The following is a 16,632-nucleotide window of genomic DNA, read 5'->3' as shown; positions in this document are numbered from 1 at the left end:
ATTACATAGTAGGCTATTAAAACAAAAAAACAATTCTAATTATATTTAAATATAATTTTTTTTAGCCTATTTGTTGTTGCTTGTGTTATAGTCACATTTTAAATAGTTAATTTTTATAAATATGCTGATTTGTGAATATTCTGATATTCAGATTTCATCAAATTTAATGTCAACACATGTTGTTTCAGTTGTTTGGAATTTCTCACATGAATTGAGACAAGGATTTACACGATTTGTTTTACTCATAACCTTTAGGTTATATAATTTTGGTTTTGTTAAATATCTTGTTAAATATGCTTGTCTGATAATATGTGCTTTCAATTAGAATGCAGGTTTTTTTTATATATATATAAAAATCAATGGCCCCCTTTACCTGAAAACAAAAAGGATTATCTCAAAATGTTTGCTATATAGCTTGCAAATGTACTATATTCAAATTTAAATATTATAGCTGGACCTTAAAGTTAACAAAAGTAATAAAGAAAAGAAAATGATAATATTAAAACATCTGTCTCTGAATTCTTTACCTGAATTCACCTTATAAGCTGATATGTAGACTTATGTAGTACCAATATTCTACAAAAATAACCAATGCTGAAAATAAGCTAGCCTAATTGAGTTTGTGGGGACATGACAAATAAAGGGGGTAATGCTGTTTATGTAGCTTGTGTAAGGTCAGATAAGATGAGCAGTTAGTTTAAAACTTTTTGTTTAGAGGCTGTGTTATTTCTCACAATAGTCCAGACCTCATTAGAGTGGAAAACGCTTCGCTTGTTTACTGCAAAATAATGACGCCTATTATTCTGTATGGTTACTCATTAGAAAGGCAGTTCAAGCATTGTGCACAAAGAAAAGCTTGACAGTTCCCAATGAATAAACTTTTTGTAACTAGGAGTCAGTAAACCCCTTTTGTGTGTGTGTGTGTGTGTGTGTGTGTGTGTGTGTGTGAAACACCTCCTCATTATTCAAGGTAAACTTAAATACAAACAAATTCTTTGCTGTTGTGGTTACATTTTATTTATTATACACCACATTATTATGAACAAATATTAACGAACAAATATAAAGCAAATATATAAATTGAACCAAATACCAGGATCTGCACATATGCACAAAACGGGAAATATATTTCACATTCACATTTGATAGTTAATAATTCCCTAAGCATTCACATCTTAGTTCCTTTTGAACTTTAACATGAACTATATAATCATCCCTCCACTGCTAATGCGATTATTAGGCATGAGGTTATTAAGAAATTATAAACATTTGATTTTCTGTAAAGCTGCTTTGAAAACTTTTATATTTTAAAAAGTGCTACAGCTTAAATTTATTTGATTTTGAACTATTTTAATCACCATACTTCAGCACATATTAACCACATTTCGAAATTTCAGCTTGTAGTGTCTCCTTCCAACCAACAGAGGGCAGAATTAAACTGCAAATGAAGTCCGATTGGGCGCAGGTATTCTTCGCAGAGTAGATTACAGCCTTTTCATTTATTTGGTGATGAATACGTAGTTAGGGCTCCTCAATAGCAACAAAGCTAATTTAAATTTCACTGATATTCATATTTTCCCCAAAATGTGCAATAACCTCTTCAAACGCCTAAGCACACATGGAGTACATACTTAAGTAAATGACACCAATGTCCCTTTTAGTGCAGTGGGAAGCCGAAGAATTGATCCCCAGTCATTATAACCGATTTCAAATGGTGCTAGATGATAAAAGGGACTCTAAGCACCAGAGGAAATCAGTCATCCTTTGGTGGGGAGAGATGGGGGCAGGAACAGCCAGAGAGGGAGAAAGAGCTTCAGAGAACACAATCTCTCTTTACTAGCCCTCTCAGGCATAGTTAACAGTTCAACTGAGGGAACGAAAAACAAATACACACCACAATTTCTATATATAAAAAATAGACATGTAAATAGACCCATGCACACAACTCTTTTCTGATGTATTCATACAATAAATAGGCTACAGACTACTCTGTGAGAAGTGTAGTTGGTAAATCAGTCATATATTTAAGACTTGTTTAATGCAAAGTATTAAAAACTAAAGCTTGAACTTAAATTAAAAAGGAAACCGAAAAATATAAAGCTAATTTAAAGTATTAATAAATAGCACGATTGCACATAAATACTAAAATAACATTGCTCCTGCAGTCACACATTTATAAATTCATACACTGTTGTAATGCACTATTGTAATGCAAGATATTGCATCATATTTCTTTTGTTCCTGCTTTCATGTTCTGCATCATTCACATACATAGCTTCATGCAAACACGTGTTAACATCAGAAGGTAATCCGACCTCACAGAAACATCCAAAACAAGATTTAACACCGATGTTTTAGTGGATAAACACAGCAACGTATAAAATTTCCACCTACTTCAACTTAACCTTTAACGTTTAACTATGACGCATTACAACAAAATTTTATTAAATTAACTTGAAGTTGTGTTTAATTTTTTACATTTTGAAATGCATTCTGTTCACAAGTAAAAGTAGTAGAAAAATATATGTTGCCATGACTTCACAGCAAATTAATTTATCCAAATTTAACTTCATTTAAAAAATTGAAATAACTAGTTAAAAATACGTGACTTTTTTTTTTTTACAGTGACTTACAGATGATCATATTTTTACAGTATACAGCAGTATTTTCCTTGTGGGACCGGGCTGGCTTGTTCACACTGCATTCATTTGACTTCCAGTACATCTGTGAGAGTGAGTTCATCAAGCGCTAAGGGCAAGCTATGAGCACTATCTGGTTCTCCTGTGAGTCAGTAGATGCACTTCGCTCACTTCTCTTGAAAAGCCCACTAAAGATTCCTTGTCCTGTTTTGTTGTTGTTGTTTAACTTCTCTTGGGATCGTACATCGCTGCGAAATGTGAACCCGCGGCAATTCCCTCCCCAAGAACACTGATTTCAAATGGTGCTAGACACTGGTAGAATACATCTAAACCACCATGTGAAACCAGCATCCGGAAGAAGCGTCCAGGAGTGCGAACGATCCCATCAGAAGTCCCTGTGTCACTGGATTCGTTGATGATTAACATAACAGGAAAGGCAAAAGGTCGAACAGCAGTGGGCATGCTTTATCAGGAAGTGACTCTGTCGAAACACATGGGTCATGGTCACCACGCCATTGTGGTTTTGAAGAGTGAAGTCCACTTTTCTCAACTAGCTTTGTAAAGTTAGTTGTTGATCAGTTGAATAAGATCGTGCCTGCATCCTATTATATAACACACAGTGTGGTTTGATGTATGGTGTGTTTGTTTATAAATAGACCCTGATTGCCCAGAAAGAGTCCATGCATTGGTTTTGTCCGTAGAAGGATGACGTCAACCTTTTTTTAAAGGAGAACTGCTGGGAGATGGAAATGATGAGTCACTGGAAGATCTCTAAACAATGTCATCATTCAAAGTCGCAGTCAAATGCGAACAGGATTGGTCAATCACCTGCGGGCGGCCCACTGAAGTTCCTACCACCAACACAGCACTGATGTAATCTCAGACCCACTTAGAAATGAGTTCAGTCATGACACACTGTTTGTGAAAGTGTGATGTATGTATGTAGCACACCTTTCTGCTCCTCGTTTACCACTCAGCCTATGGTTGATTGCGGAAATGATATCATTGCTAGTCACCTTGCCACCCATTAAATCATCGTATCACCTGTTAAGTGTTATTTTTTTACGTACTATGATCAAATTACTATTTTGAAAAAAATTTATAGCCTGAATGCACTGTAAGTTGCTTTGGATAAAATTGTCTGATCAAATGCGTAAATGTGAATGTAAATTGTAATTTACAATTTTCAGTAATTTTACATGGTTTTGTCATTTTTATTCGCTTGTTTTTCATATTTCTATATAGATTTATTTTTCAGTTTAAGTCATTTTAGTACCTCATCTTAAACTTTTTACAGTTAGCTGTATAAATAGCATTATATGTGCTTTTGTCATTTTAGCCATTTAATTTATTTAGCTTGAATTTATTTCAGTTTTAGGAATTGTAGTACTTTAACGTTTGAATTTCAGCTTTATTCCAAAGGAATAAAGGAAAACAAAGGAATCGTTTCTGATTTGTTTTACGTTATTGTTTTTCCATTTAATATTTTATATAAATCTATTTTAAATCAGCTTTATTTGAATTGGAAAAAAACTAGTTTTAGTTTTAAAACTGATCCATCATATAAGTAACTGGCAGCATATTTGAGTCAATCAAAGATGACTTGTGGAACACAAAAGACATTTTTGTCCATGCATTGAAACCAAAACAACTCCATTAGACCCTATTGTCTATATGGATAGAAACATTTTTCAAAATATCATCTTTCTGTTCCACAGAAGAAAGTTATGGGTTTGAAACAACATGAGAATGAAAAAATGATGACAGATTATTCATTTTAGGTCACCTGTACTTTTAAAACCTTAGGGTTAGTAGCTATATTCAGACTAAGAAATATTTTGTTGACTGTTTGTGCTGGAGGCATGTATTTTATTTCCTTGTATCCGGCCTGTAGCAAAATGCTGTGCACTACAGTCATTCTTACTTTCCTCTAGCGGCTTGCATTAGGTCTCATCTGAATGCTAAGAATCCCATGCACATTTGACTGACGGTGTATTATTACACCTTATTATCAGTTTCTCACACCCTGGAATCCACAGGAGGTGCCTGATTTAATGGCCTAAGTCACTCAGCATGGATAAGAGGAGAGAAATGTAGCCATGATTTCCACACGAAGTGACAGTTAACTGTCTTCTGTTAACTGGCACTAGCTTTGGTGTTCTGAATTGTCAGTTTAATTGGACAGAAAATATTGTCTTGTATAACAAACACTATTCAAAATAGCACAGCACTAGCAGCCGGGAAACCTTATTAAAGGTCCTGTAAGCAATTCAGATTTTTTTTGTACAGCTACATATTACTAAAATGGCTGTCCTGAGAAATCACACCTGTCTCTATAGCAGCACTGGGCTCTGAAAATGGCAAATAACAATGTGACTGTTGTCCACTGAGGTTACTCGGTTAGAAAACCTTGAGATGGCTCACTGTAAACCACAACTAGTGGCATGAGTTTGGAACAGGACTACCTGTTTATCAGAATATGGCTGATGGAGGAAGCCTTTCAGAAGCTTGTTTGAAATAATGATTACTTCTGCAATTGCATTTAATGCCACTAAAAAAAATAAATAAAAAATAATTATGCTTAAACCACTTTAAAAGATTTTTTTTCTGAACAAGAGAATACAAATTAGCCCAGAAATCTTCAGACATTTTCCACTTTTTTTTCCCTTAAAGGGTATGACATGATGAGATATGATGATATGATATGATACATAATATGAAATTATATGATATATGATATGACATGATACATGATGAGATATTATATACTTACCATGTCCAATTAGAAAACCAGGAGTCGAACATTTCTCTGCAGCTCTGAAAGCAAACAGAAGAGGGCAGTGTTTCAGTACATCTCATTCAGACACAAGCACCCAGCAAAACCAGGGCAGAGCTAAAGGGATGCCTGCCAATTCACTGAATACACAAACACACATGTGAGTCCTGCTCTCTAGTGTGTGTGTGTGTGTGTGTGTGTGTGTGTGAAAAGCCCACCATGGAGGCGTTGTTCTTTGCACCCGGTCTCTCCACTTCCTGCTCTATTCAATCCCAGGAAGTGGCATGCAGAAGACAGAAACTCGCACGTGCACACACATACACAGAAACCCACAAAAATGAATGGACTGCATGATTGCCCGTTGCTACCAGTGATGACATCACCCCCTCCCGTTCCATTGCCTCCTAGGCCTGATTTTAAAAAGAGAACGACAAGAGCTCCTATTTCTGCTTATAGCATGCTCTTCATCTCAGTTGCTCGCTCAACATGTTTCTCTCTGTTATCGATTTATTTTTTACTTACCAAGCCCTGCCACCAAAAAGGACAGCTGAATGTTTTCTTGTCTGAAAAGAGAAACACTCCTCTTTGGTGGCTTGGCTGGAGTGAGATCTGTAATGACGTGGCCCAGAAGTGATTAATCTGCCCAGCCATGTGAGTGTTTCTCACTGCTGAATTTGTTAGAGAGGTGGTGTGAAACTCCTTTATAGTGATTAGTCTTTGAGAAGTGAAAATGTGCAGCGTAAGGAGATATTTTGACCTGAATCTGACCTTTAAACACTGACGTATCTCTTCTCATTTTTATTTAAATGTTTTTTTTTTTTTTAGTTTTTTTTTAAATAGAACAGTTATCTAAACTTAGATAATATTAAAAACTTGTTTGTCTATTTATGGTATAAAACAGGTATAGTGAAAATATGCAACTTGAGAGAAAAAATAAAACACCTTAATTTTATTCAGAGGCCCAAACTGAGCAGAAATGTTTTTTTGAAGCAGTTAATTATGACCAAAAAGAAATTCTGATAGCTTGAAATGCAAATACATTTTTATAACCATATGGCGGACTACTTGCATAAATGCATATAAATTTCAGTTATCCCTCTATATCTCCCAATTATGTCTTGGTAAGATGATATTGAAATGCTTAGTTTTATGATCAGCTCTGTTATTTTAATTTTGGGGAACAAAACATATAAAGCTATTACTTAATTAACTAATGCTATTATTCTAAAAGGCCTTGGACGGAAATGTATTTGATAGGGTTGAAATAAATAAAATGGCATATATATGTGTAATACAAATTATTGATGTTTTGGGGCACAGTTTATCAATGCATATTATTAAAAATATTTCTTAAAGGTCTCAAATCAAAATAACTTTAATAACTTTAGTAATAACACACATGCTCCATTATTGTATCTAACATTTATCTTTTCCCAATCAAATCAATTCCTGGTGGATAAAATCAAGTCCTGCCCATAATTTTTCTTCCCTTTTCACTGAAAAATTCATTTTGTTGCTCCAAATGATTACATAATGACTAATAAAAACCAGTTGATGAACATTTTTTTTTTAGCTTATCTGACATATTTAACAGTGTATTATCCATTAAAGTGACTGCGGTTTCAGAAATACAGGCTGATGAAAAAAGAAAAAAAACTAAAATCAGCAACCACTACAGAACATGCGTCAAAGCAGGTCGTAGAGCATCACGAGAATCTGCCCACCACTGTACAGAGCCCATTTTTCATTTATAAATGTAAACAACATATGCATACACATACAGCTGTGGCGTATTTATTTCTCCATCAAACGTTTAAAACCCAACAGTGCGCTCTGACCTAAGAGATAGTGACTCATCACATTTCCACCTCGATTAGTCCGACACACACTCTTTTCCAGCATAAATAAGTGAGAGATATGATGGAGGGATGTATGGATGTTTTACCTGATGAGTCAGATTTGAATCATAGGGAGTCATATGTGAATCATAGGAGGCATGTGTGTTTTATTTTTTTCCTGTCAAACTATGACACATATGTACGCAGGCACAGTTAAATGAAAGTGCCCCATTATCCCATTTTTAAGTTTCCTAATAATGTTTTGGGAGTCTGCTACAATGTTTACATGCATGCAAGGTCAAAAAAAGCTTTTATTTTCTCAAAATATGCCTTTAATATCACCTTTTGCTCAGATTCTCAAACAATTCATTTGAAGCAGTTCAAAGATTCAGTCTCTCTAAACAACACCTTTCCATGAGCCTACTCTGCTCTGATTGGTCAGATGGCCCAGTCTGTTGTGATTGGTCTACTGTGTATGGCACATCCGAACCGATACGCCCATTGCCATTGTTCCATATTTTTCCAAATATTAGTTACATACAGTACATCCTGATTTTTTTTATTGATATTAAAAGGGCATTTACACAACAACATTTTCAACTAAAAACTGGAAAGTTTTTATTGCTTTTGGCCATTCATTTACAATACAAAGTTTTGGCGCCCTGAAAACGTACGTTTTTGAAGTGTATAATGTTATCAACACAAGCGTGAACTACAAAAGTGCACATTTTTGAAAACGGTGATGTCGTGTGTGTGCGTAGTGTTTCTTCACAAAGTGACATCACCAACTAGTGGGCTGGCATGCATAAAATAGCGTTTTAATGTGTTTTCGTAGATCTGTGTAAAAAAGGAATTTTGACAACGTTGTTGCCTGTCTGTGAAAACTCAACATTTTTCTTCTTTAGCACATTGTTGTCAGGTAAATGTACTCTAAATATCCTCTGTGGCCTGAAGGCACACTGCAGTTGCCTGTCTGAAGTCTTGCAGAGAGATACATGAGTGCAGCCAAATACTCTCTGTAAAGACTCTGAGATGAAAAGAACGGCATGAGACAGTGCTGTGAGGATAGATGGTTTTAACACTGCTGTGTGTGCAAGAGCGAGAAGTTCATGCAGATCAGTCAATAGAGTTCAGCATGGTGTTAATATGGCTTAGCATGTCCTCCTGAGTTCATGCATGGGGCACGGAGAGTGATGGCTATAATGGCAGCAGGTCACACACTCATTCTCTCTCTCTCACACACTTAATGAGAAGCCATTCTGAAGGAGACTGCCACCTCTTAATAAATCAAGGCTGAAAAGTGGTGCTACCCTGTGAGTTTCATTAAATCCACATGATGCAACAAATTAAACAAAATTAAATTAAATATACACCTGGGTCATAAAGTCTAGGGAAAATCTATTTTGCATTTTTGTAATGCCCAAATTTGTTTAAAAATATATTAGCAGAATAACAGTTCGAAAAAAGCTAGATTTTTGATTCAATGCAAGGAAAAACGTTTAATTTATTTTATTAAGTCACTAAACAAAATAAATAAAAACGTACACAAATATTTCAAAGTCATAAACTTTTTATAAAACCAAGTGTTCCTGGTTAAAATCGCAGATGCGCTCTCAGAATTTTGGACTCCCCTGTATATATTTTTATGAAAGCAGTATTAGCATGTAAATACATAAGCAAGCACATTCCCACACATAATACAACACATCACTTTCTTAATAACCAAAATATTTTTTTCCCCTCTAAGTCTCCTGGCACGACCAACAGCCATTTCGGCAGTGCATCGGCCCAAAGCATGCTCTTGTGCGCAAGTTCTCTGGAATTCTGTGTCATTTTGTGGGGAATTTGAGACATCTGGCTGTTCCTTTTGATCTATTTACAGGAAGAGGCTGAACTTTGGCCCACTCGTACACGCGCAGTGTGACATAGCCACAGGAGAATGTTCCTTTGTGGGCAAATACAGATAAACAACCTTAACAACCGTATCAGAAGAGTGGGCCAAATTTAGAGTGCGAGTTAATAACCTAGGCAAACAAAGTGGAAAGACAGAAAAATAAGGTAGGGAGAAGGAGGATAAGTGATAATGGGAACAAGATTCCAGGAACCATATTTGGTTCAGTTCCTTTTTGGCAATAACACACAAACACACAGACTGGATCTGAAGGCTTTAGCGATTTGTGGTATGATGTGAAGGGAAGTGATGCTAACCTGAGTCATGTTACATACAAAGAGCCTTTTCATTATAGCTCGCAATTCTGTGCTTGTTTATTTTTGGTATATCACTTCAGTTGAACCTATGTATAGCAACACCTAACAAATAAGTGATTCTACCAAGTGGGTTTTGACAAAGGAGGAATAAAATGATAGTGACCTGTGAATACAAATTCCCAGGATGTCCTGAGCTAAATAAGCTGTTCTGAGAAGCGCTCCTTGGAAACTCAGCCTGCGCTCATCTGGCCAACAGAAACTCCTCTACGCAAATCAGTAATTTTACATTTCCTCATCGCAGTGTGCAGCTTATTATGCGTGTCCGCTCTCTGATAACCTCTAAACCACCAATACCTGCTCTCGCACACAGCACACTCACTCTGATGCAGCGTTTACCAGACAGTTTTATCCTAAATGACTTCTCTGTGAAGAAACCTGGTATTAAAAGACTAGTAGACCCAATAATGAAAACGGTCATTTACTCACTTCATTGTTCCGAACCTGTATGGATTACTTTCTTCAACACAAAATGAGATGCTAAGAACAATGTTCACACTGCTCCCTTCTAAACTGTGAAAACAAATTGGTATATTTATATTTGTGTATATATTAAAGCTGTGAATCATGAATTATGATTACTCTCTTGCTCTGCATGTCAGTCTGAGAATAGAACCCTATACTATAAAAAAAAAAAAAACTGGGAAAAACATTAGCATCTGTAATATAAAAGGATGCTATATTGATTAAAGTCATTAAACAATTCACATTAATCACATAAATTAACACATTCATCCCCGCAATTCTAGTACATTTTAAAATATGATGTTTAAAGTCAATGACATGCTGCATTGGCCAATTCAAAAGTATTAATATATACTCCTAAATGCTAATTTAGTATGTTAAATGCTCTATATGCTAATTTACAGTTTTGAGAGCTATGATAGAAGAGAAAATGTTAAAGGACTTACTAAGTAATAAAACATAGAGCCCCAAAAGGAACATGGTGATAATAAATTATTATAAATACTAACTTTTGTATTCTCTGGCAGAAGTTTTGTGGCCTTCTAAGACATCGCTACATCATGGGAGCAGCATGAACATTTTGCTGAACATCTTATTTGGTTTTTAATGTATGAAAGTTTTTAATGACAAGAGGGTGAGTAAATAATGACAATTTGCATTAGATTTTTTTTTCTAAATGAACATTAAATCTACATACCTTGCTATGGGGCACAGCTGTGTTGTCGGACTCGCTTGTGGGACTGAACCAGCAACCTTCCAAATACCAATCCTGAGTTTTGATCACCACACCCTAGGAATGAGGTTTGGCGAATAACCACAAACTTAACACGATGTGTGATGATCACCAGGTTTATATTTAAACAACAGCGTTTTCCGAGAAATGACACATTTCTGTCAAGTGAGGGAATATCTTCTTGGAAGTCTATTACAGTATGCCTTGATACTGTATCCATAATTTAATAAGTACCATGAGTCTTAACTGACTCACGTCTAGCCGTCGGCTATGGCTCACGTAACTCAGTGCTCCCCCCGCAATCCTAAGGGATGTCTGTTACCCCCCTCCCTCTGAGTTTACAGCGCACATTTGTTCTTCATTTCACTGCACTTGCGCTTAAGTATACTTCCTCTGACTCATGCCGCAAACAGGCCTTAAATCAGATCATCTGTCACAGGGTCCATCTCAGTGGCGATTAATAGCAAAGGAAAAAAATCCTTTCCTGCATGTTGTTCGCACAGTCTTTGCTTTCATGACTTGTCGGTGGCATGGGGTCAGACTTCCAGCTAACCACAGGAGCGAGTCATAAAGCAGAGACCTCTTAACAGAGGGCCCAGGGCCAAGTCTGCTTCCCAAAATTTAAGTGCTGAAGAAAAAAAAAAGAAAAATACAACTTTTACAGTAAACGTGACTAGTTCCCAGAAACCTAGTGTGGGGCCCCAGTGACGTTACAGTTCAGCGCACACAACAGGAACCTATCTACTAGGAGTAGCACTGTGTGAGGTGAGATGAGCATTAAGTCAGCCTAATTATTGTGTGTGGGTAAAAACCCAAACAAATCAATGTCTGCTTATATATTTAACGGCTAATAATTCAAGTTTCCACACTTGAGTCCACTTCGAATGTAAAACTCAGAACCAAAGTGAGCCAAAAATGAACGAATGAGTGAAGCATCGAGTTAGCTTTGCATTCAGACTATCCCTGACCTTTAAAGTGGGGTCAAATCTTAGTTCATTTTATTATTCCTGATTTCAATTAAGAAAAAAAATATGGATAGACAGATTTCAAGTAAGGAAAAAAAATAGGATGCAGAATTGCAATTCAAAGCTTTACTAGAAAAATATAGTTTGCCAAGACAAACATTTAATGATACTTTTGAAATAAATGTAAAAAACCTTGAAGATGGATTGATAGATGAATATTTTGATGATGGACGGATATATGGATGGACTCGTATATAAATGGATTTATAATTAGATGTGTATATATAGATGACTGATAAACGGGTGGATGAATGAATGGATGGATAGATTAATACTGTAGCAAAATGTATAGACAGATATATGGATGGGTGGGAGATAGGGCTGGCTATCAAGTTTGATACTTTATAGGCACTGACTGAATTGCCTTGATACCATCGAGTTTGGAAAATCTCTTGGTGTTCGGTACCAAGTTTTGATACCAAAGGGGTTAATCTTGTCAACATCTGTCAACCAATAAGCATGCAGCATGCTTTACTGTATTTACCTAAATCAAGTGCTGGTGATTGGCTGTGGTGAGGCATCAAGGAAAAACAGTGGTTTGCACCGGTCACGCCCAGAAATGTCTCACACGTGAGTCTGTAGTAAGCATCCAAACCCCCATAGAAAGGCTACGTTTACAGTAGTGCGTTTTCATTTTAAAACAGCATTATAAAACGAGATCAATCATCCTCCATACTGTTGTTTCCACAATACACGACTGAAAATGTATGTTACATAACCATTCATGCACATTGAAGATGGATGAATAGACAGATGGCTAGATGGATACTATAGATGGATGGATAGAGAGACTAATTACATTTCAAATATAGAAACTTGTATTTAATTGTATGTGTTTTTCTTCATATTTAATAAACTAACTTGTGTGAACCATGGAGGAAAGACATTTAATTTCCCAGAATACATTCTTTGTTAAAACTGTAGTTCAGTAAATTCAAGTTCCAAATCAACTTCCTATGGGGTGTGTCCAATCAAAACTAAGAACTGAATCTCCATAACACACCACTTCAGTTGTAAACTCATCGCTGAATGCTTGAAACCAATAAACAGCGATGACATGATTATGCTGCTGGGTAATTTTCTGAATTAGGTTAGCACCTACCTCGTGTTTCATTATGGCCGCCTGATAACATCCCATGCAATGATGAAACTGAATCTGCCAAGGATCCACACTATCTGAGACATTTAATATAAAACAGAATGACTGCCGCTGTTACTTCCTTCTGGATAATTGTAATCTGTCTTTTAACCAATAGACTGATGACTCCTCTGTGTTTTCAAATGGTCCTCAATCTCTTTCTCCTTTCTCTGAGTGATTTCTTTCAGTGCCAATCCCACAATGACGTCTTCAATGACTTCACAGATGTGACATCAATCGATAACACCACAAACACATTAGTTTTTCAATCTCTCCCAGTGATAATTTAATAATAAGAGGTTGTTTAATGATTGTGAATGATATGCGTCTGAATTCAGGATATTGATAGGTTATGCACTAGATAAAAGATGAAAAATCACTGGATACATTCAATACAATCGTAACAGTCTGAGGCTAGCGAGAGAGTGGGAAGAGGAGGAAGCATTAAATCTAGCTTTCTTAAGAAAGACTGGGCATCACGCCAGCCACGGACTGCAGTGTACTTCATTGTCCACTGGCACATAATGCACATGCTTCCTTGATGTTACGTTTTGAGAGGGCAAAGTCCTTCATTGTTAATCTTATCCAATGAGACATAAAATATGAATAAACCCATAAAATCTGCTGCCAAAATTTGGTCTTATTTTTACAAGATTGAATTGTGATTGTATTTCTAGCTCTGAAAGAGCCTGAGATGATGTCATGGTTTTATAGAGCCATTATCAAACAAACCAAGCCCATTTTTGACCCAGCTACCCACTGACCTCCACAGAACAATTGAGCTGTGCTGAAAATTCTTTAAGTTGCTGTTTCCAGTTAAAAATGACTGGCTTTTAAAAGAAATGCTTGTAAATCTCTCATTATGTGATTTTTCATCATACTTGTTTTCTTTCAATTAGCACAGGTTTTGTTTTGCAAAATGATTGGAACATAACATGAAGGTCAAAAACACATTAGCATTGTGTTGTAACTAGCCACAACAATCCAAACAAGAGGTAAAAAATGTAGTTTTGTGCCGTGTAGCTCCACCCACACTAAAATCTCATTGGTCCAAAATCTTTCTCTACATAACAGTTTGTTAAATATTAAATATTCTCATTGGCTGTGAAAGTGTCACATTGCAAAGTATTTTCACTTAGTTGTGGAAAAATTACTTTGTGTGCCTGGTCAAAAAAAAAAAAAAAAACACAACCTATTAAAATAAATGATAGAAATAAAACATATACAAACAAAACAAACCAAAAATAAATAAAACAAATAAAACATACACAACACAATTTAAACCACAACGACAAAATTATAAAACAACAAAATATATAAAATAAAACCAAATATATATATAAAAAAACAATTATTCCAAGCATACATACAACAGGAAAGTTCAAATGCATTGTTGATGCATTTTTCCTTTATATGCACTGTAATCCATCTTTTTCAGGAGGATTACCTGACATACAAAGCCAAAGCCCCGAGGCATACCATACCAGAAACACATAAAAACCACACACACTCTCGTGTGTTTGCTCTGCCCCACCATTGGCCACTAAAGCAGTGATATAATCATGTCTTGTCATTTTCTCACAGCTCAAATAGGAGAAGCCAATTACTGTACAGTACGTTCCTCCACATCGCAAAACATGTTTTCTCCAATCTTCCCAGGGGCATGATTTGTCTGCATATCGAAGCGCACACACATTCACCGCTGTTTGCCCAGGAGCACATGGGAGAGGAGGCGTGACACATTGGCACGTATGTCAAGGTTACATCTTCATCTTGCATTGACATTTTATTTTCTCACTCTATTTTACACCTTTATTCACCTTCATGTTAGGCCTGGCTCACTGTTAAACATTACCGTTTCCGTCCAACACAAAACCATACAGCCGGAGCAGGTATTCTCTCTATGTCTATACACTGAGACGTGGCACTGCACCGGAATGACTCACAGCTGCCCAGATTGAGTTACCTTCCTTTTGACATACTTTCAGCTCTCAGTTTCTGTCTGTCTCTCTCACACATACACATACACAATTTGTGCCTTAACTGTCTAACACACAATAGTTCTAGAACCTACTGAGCTGCCTAGCAAAACAAGGCATCATAGGCATGGTCACAACTAGTGCTGCGCGATAAATCGCATTCGATATTATTTAACGCAAAACATGCAAAAACCTGAACGTGGTTTTGAGCATGCTTGTCAGTCAGCAATGGCTCTGTGTAGTTAATGCTGCTCCATGTGAAAGCGTGAAGGTGACGGAGATTTACCGCTGATTACAGAACCAGGTTTACTAACAAGATGCGCATTAAATATCACATGTGATTTATCGTGCAGCCCTAGTCACAACCTGACTTGAGACCAAAAATCATAGGTAGCGTTGCAAGAATCCTTTGAGAATAAGGCAATCCCCCTACACTTGCACAGTCATTAGTACATTCACAAACACACTTTGCAGTTTCTAGGAGCATTTTAGGATTACATCTTACCTTAAGTTGGATAATGTGCCCTAGGCAGTGCTCGTTCACCCTGACGGCCTCTTTCACTGGTCATATTGCATTCAAAGACATACAAGAATCCCTCCAATGCTCCAATCGCCTGTGACCCAGAAAGCACCAATTGGACCACCAATACAGCTGCACTGGAAAAGAGGGCAAGAGAATTCACATGAAGATCTTGCTCTATAACAGAGGGTGTGTCCCTGTAAGCCCTCCCAATCACATACAGATGCACACACAAACACATGAAAAAAATGTAAAAAGGAAGCACACACCCTTGTGAAAAAAATCAGAAACCTGGCGCTCCAATAAAGGGAAATAAACTCTAGCTCTTGTCCTCTCACTGGTACTGCTGTCGGCTTTTTCAAAATACTAGCCACTGTAAGTGCACACAACCAAAAGTTCACAGTGTCAACATTACTATGGGACGTGTAGCCAAGATTCAGGCTAGAATTAATGTGGTAATGTTGGGATTTGGGCTCTACAGGTGGGCAAGTGCAGCTCAAACATTTCACAATGGTCCTTTTAGATACGACAAGACCAATAATTTAGGTCCGATGCCAAAACAAAAGAACAAATAGCTTATATTGTGTCTCATAGACAGCAATGAGATTACATTAAGTAAATGGAGACTTACTGACTAAGAGGGATTGCTCAGCCAAAAATTTTCACATTATCTCAACCTCACATTGTTTCCTACAAGATTCTCTATCTATCTTCTGTAAAATACAAAGATATGTTGAAAGTTAAAGGGGTCTAAATCAACACTGGACCTTTCCAAAATGGAAATGCATTGTATTGGATGCCCATTACAATATTGTAAGGTTGTAATATTGTGTGTTATATTTTGGTTGTATCAGTGTTTTTACCACTTAATTGTTATACATTTTTTTGTTGTTTACATATATTATTATATTCATACTTATGTTTCTATTTAATATTTACAGAACTACACATTTCTACACATTTAATAAAAATAACCATTTGGATTATAACCTGAGTGAGACCTCATTGTTCTGGACGGGCTGTAAGATTTTTCATACCTTCCTGCAGACTTCAGTTCCAACCCTGCTCCAACACACCTGTCTGTAATTATCAAGTAGCCCTGAACACCCTGATTAGCTGATTCAGGTGTTTCTTTTATTTGGTGTTGCAGCTGAAATCTGCAAGACGGTAGCTTACCAGGAGCAGAGGAGACCTCTGATCTAAGCTATTCTCTCCATTTTGATTTTTTAGCATTATAATCATTACATATGGCAA

The 16,632-nt window shown here is 36.4% G+C and overlaps 1 long non-coding RNA gene across 3 annotated transcripts in view; it reads right to left on the bottom strand.

Annotated features, from left to right (window-relative positions):
* Nucleotides 1-5,398: 5,398 nt before the first annotated feature.
* Nucleotides 5,399-16,632, bottom strand: part of LOC127976226 (uncharacterized) — a 41,450-nt gene continuing 30,216 nt past the window's right edge. Inside the window, exons 3-4 of one of the 3 annotated variants that reach the window (XR_008157753.1) lie at nucleotides 14,730-15,510; nucleotides 5,399-14,699 (exon numbers count right to left, since the gene is read on the bottom strand). This is a non-coding gene — a long non-coding RNA (uncharacterized LOC127976226). Of the gene's footprint in view, nucleotides 15,516-16,632 lie in introns of all 3 variants that reach the window. The other 2 variants (XR_008157752.1, XR_008157751.1) reach the window with 2 other exon arrangements.

This window comes from Carassius gibelio, chromosome A4 (assembly GCF_023724105.1).
Source record: "Carassius gibelio isolate Cgi1373 ecotype wild population from Czech Republic chromosome A4, carGib1.2-hapl.c, whole genome shotgun sequence".
NCBI classification, from domain to species: Eukaryota; Metazoa; Chordata; class Actinopteri; order Cypriniformes; family Cyprinidae; genus Carassius; species Carassius gibelio.
This window is presented reverse-complemented; position numbering and strand designations above follow the sequence as displayed.